The 4,103-nt window shown below is 46.3% G+C and overlaps 1 non-coding gene across 1 annotated transcript; it reads left to right on the top strand.

Annotated features, from left to right (window-relative positions):
• The first annotated feature begins 3,509 nt into the window (after positions 1-3,509).
• trnad-guc (transfer RNA aspartic acid (anticodon GUC)) lies at positions 3,510-3,581 on the top strand. The gene has a single exon. It is a non-coding gene; the product is annotated as a tRNA-Asp (tRNA).
• The last annotated feature ends 522 nt before the right edge of the window (positions 3,582-4,103 follow it).

The following is a 4,103-nucleotide window of genomic DNA, read 5'->3' as shown; positions in this document are numbered from 1 at the left end:
TAAATGTTTAATAATGATGGAAACAAACTGCAGCTGTGACATTAACTCTGACCTTTGACCCTCAGATGGATCAACATCTTTGAAATAAGGGGGGTGATCCTTTGACCAATCACTCTTCATGGACACACAGCTGGCAGGTCCAGGTCCAGGCCCAGGTCCAGGTCCAGGTCCAGGTCCAGGTCCAGGTCCAGCAGAGTGTGCAGTGTGCTGCTGCTTTGTTCTTGAACACACAGATGTGTGAATAATGTGAGTGTGAGCTCTGACATGGAGAAGAGTCATGGACAGTCAGAAACGGTCCTCTTACCTCTGAGCTTTGGTCCGGCTCTCATGGTCCCCACACTTAGGTCTTTTAGAGGGAGGGACTCCCTCCTCTCTGTCCTCACACTGACTCATAGCAGAGCTCACACCTTCACACAAACACAGCAACATGACACAGAAACACACAGTCAGCATGTTGTTATTGATCCTTCATGTAGATGCTAACAGGCTAATCATGCTGTTAGCTTAGCATCAGAGCCTCAGACCAGGTTTGGTTCTCAGGCTTTTATTTTGGTGAGTCTGTAAACACACCAACATCTCTGATGCTGTTATTATTGATGTCACATGCTGTAAGTGGAACAGTGCACACACACATTCAGTGTTTGCTTCAGAATTCTGTCACTTCTCTCCATGTGTGAACATGTGAATAAATGAACATGTGTTCATGTGTGTTTCTGTCACAGTGTGAACAGACTGAGTGAAGCACTGAGACCTTCCTCTGTAACAGTCTGTGGACTGTTTTCTATAGAAAGGACAAACACATGAGCAGCTACTGTCTGAGCTCTGAGGACTGACACACTTCTCCTCATGGCAAATATTAGATTCACATATTTATGAACCCTTGAAGAGAAAATGTTTCTTCTGATGAGTTTCAATCATCGATATGAATTCATGAAAAATAAAACATGACAAATTGATGCATTTATAAATGTTTTAGTTTTAGTAATAAGAATCATCTGAACTCAATTCAACCAGATGCACCTGAACGCACCATGAACTTTAAACCAACCAAACTTACGTAACGTGGCGCGCGGCTGTTGCGCAGCACAGGCGTGTCAAACCGGAAACAGACTGATCTGATAAAGTCAGAATAAAGCGACCTTTTCTCCGCTTGAAGCTTTGAACGAGTCGATCTGAGTTTCAGAGCAAATGAAGCTGCTGAACTTTACAGAGAGAACGATCAACAGAGACGCTTGTTGTTGGTTCCGCGTTTCAGGGACTTACTACAATAAAGATCCATCAGTTACAGGCAGCAAAGATCAATGAGGTGATCACACTGATGATTGATCAGATATCGACAGACTCACCTGCTGAATCAGTCCTGACTTCCAGAAGTTTCCACCTTCGTGTGTGGAGCTGCTGGTTCTGCTGCAGTCTGTCTGACAGGAGCTCAAAAACGAAAGTAAGTCCACAGAAGCCACGCCTTTAAACCAGGACACGTCTCCAGCAGGGGGCGCCCTCACACTGGAAACATGAAGCTGGTTTTTACAGCAGCCTCCCTGTTGTTGCTCTGTCTGTGTCTGTTTACATGATAACAGCTGTGACACAAACAGAACAGTGATGGACTTTATTCAACCTGCTCAGCGAGAGAAGCAGCGAGCAGCTCTGATAGAAGTCTGTCTGCACCATCATCAGGGTCTGATGCTGCTGCAACAGCCGGACTCTGGGACAAAGTGACGTCAGCAGATGTCGGGTTGTCCTCTGAGTCTCTGAAGCAACATGCGGCTCAGCTGGAAAACAGCTTCTGATGGAGCTCTGATAGTCTGACTTCATCTCTGAGAGGAAGAAGAGGGAGAAGCCGCTGCGCAGCGCGCGGACTCTCTCCAGCAGCAAAGTGCAGAGATCATCAGAGCTCCACATGAGCTGAACATGAAGAGACACAGTCCGCTAGCAGCTCCTTCACTGTCGGCCTGCAGCGCTGCTCCCACACTCATCTGGACTCTTTCATCCACACACAGAAAACACGAGCGGAACATTCAGCCTGCAGAGGAGCTGCCTTGGATTGAGTCTCCGCGGTTCTCATGGTGTGTTCAAGGACCGCCTCCCGCTCTCAGCTGATCATAACTACACTCTGACTGTGCTTGTGTTGCAGCTACGAACTGAACATGGCAGAAGAAGCTCCAGCTCCAGCCGCCGCTCCGGCCGAAGCGCAGAAGAAGAAGGTCTCCAAGCCGAACAAGTCCGGCCCCAGCGTCAGCGAGCTCATCGTGAAAGCTGTGGCCGCTTCCAAGGAGCGGAGCGGCGTGTCTGCAGCCGCCCTCCAGAAGGCTCTGGCTGCCGGAGGATACGATGTGGAGAAGAACCCGCGTCAAGAGCCCAGAGCCCCCACTCAGAGAGCTCATCCTCACTGCCCGTTCAAACAGGAGCTCTGTGATCATGCTGCTGCACACTGCACAGCTCCACCTGGTTCACTGGGGTTTGTTTTGCTAGTGTTAGTTCATGTGTTTACTTATATACTAAAGCAGTGATAAACCTATATTTACTAAACATATAAAACTATAGAAACAATACATGAATATTTTCAAGAATGACTTTATTAATCCCTGTGGTTAAATTACATGATGAGTCTGATGGCGGACTGCAGGAGTCACCGCCTGTACCGTTCCTGGAGCAGCAGAGTTTTTTAGTGTTATCATTCCATAGGTCATCATGCTTTTACACATAATAAACCTATACTTATTAAAGCTATTTATAAATGATATTATGTATTTATTGTAAAACATTTATTATAGTTTCCTGTTAAATATTCCTCGGTGTCAGTTTGATATTACATCCTTGAACCAACCAATAAATAAATGTCCCTGAGACGGACCATTATTCATCTTGAAGAGTTCAACATGTGTATTATTACACTGCATCTTACAAAAGATAAAAGATGATATTTATTTCAGAAGAGACTGATTATTCTGTGCATCAGACAGAGTGATGAGCAGCAGAGGCAGAGGATGAGGAGCCGCTCTTTAGAGGACACTGAGGTGGCTCTTAAAGAGCCGCTGTGGTTTGAGGAGCCGCGGACACTTCAAGCTCTCTCTCCGTGGATGCAGCGGGCCAGCTGGATGTCTTTGGGCGTGATGGTGAGCCTCTTGGCGTGGATGGCGCACAGGTTGGTGTCCTCGAACAGGCCGACCAGGTGCTGGCCTCCTGCAGAGCCATGACAGCGGAGCTCTGGAAGTAGTCAGCTCCATGTTTGATTATTCTAGATGCTTTAAGGCTGTGAACCCCTCACTGCACACTTTAAACTCCGTTCTCTCTGTTTAAACACTGTCAGAGTTCAAACCTTCGTAGGAAATAAGTCCAGTATTACAGAATGAAACCAAAGATCAAACCTGTTTTCAGCAGCATTCTGCATTCTGGAGATGGACTGACACTGGTCTACGGACTATCCGGACCAGAACTCAATGAGCTGTAAGAGAAAAACAAGGTGAGAGGTGAACTGGTTATAGGCTATGACAGATGATGGTTGTCAGCATTCCTCGTTAGTATAGTGGATAGTATCTCCGCCTGTCACGCGGAAGACCGGGGTTCGATTCCCCGACGGGGAGAAAGACTTTTACCACCAGATAGGATGATACTGACCCTGTACATTGCTGCTGCAATAGAAAACATTTCCCAGTTTGGGATAAATAAAGTATTTGTTCTGTTCTGTTCTGTTCGTCTTGTGTCTTGTGAGCTTTAGATTATATTATTTCTTGGGCTCTATGCTCTAAGTGTCTTAAAAATATGTGATTTCCTTTATTTACAGTGGTGCATGTCATGTGACTTTACTTATGCAACATGTATGATAATGTTCTGTCTCCTCTCATTTCCAGACTGTCTGGAGGACACACAGAGTGGACATGGGTCACAGAGTGCTGCTGCTGTTTGTGTCTCTGCAGCATGGGCAGCTGCTCCTGCTCCACTCGTCACCGGCTGATTGTTCACACCTGTGATCAGTCATCAGCCAATCCTGCTGCAGCTTCCATCTAGTATATGTGTCCAATGGAAGCTGAGCAACATGTCAGCTACACACATAGAAACACTACACATAGTTTGTCATATAAATAACATGGATTGAATCATGTTGT

The sequence above is a fragment of the Parambassis ranga genome, unplaced genomic scaffold (genome assembly GCF_900634625.1).
Source record: "Parambassis ranga unplaced genomic scaffold, fParRan2.1 scaffold_21_arrow_ctg1, whole genome shotgun sequence".
Taxonomy (NCBI): Eukaryota; Metazoa; Chordata; class Actinopteri; family Ambassidae; genus Parambassis; species Parambassis ranga.
This window is presented reverse-complemented; position numbering and strand designations above follow the sequence as displayed.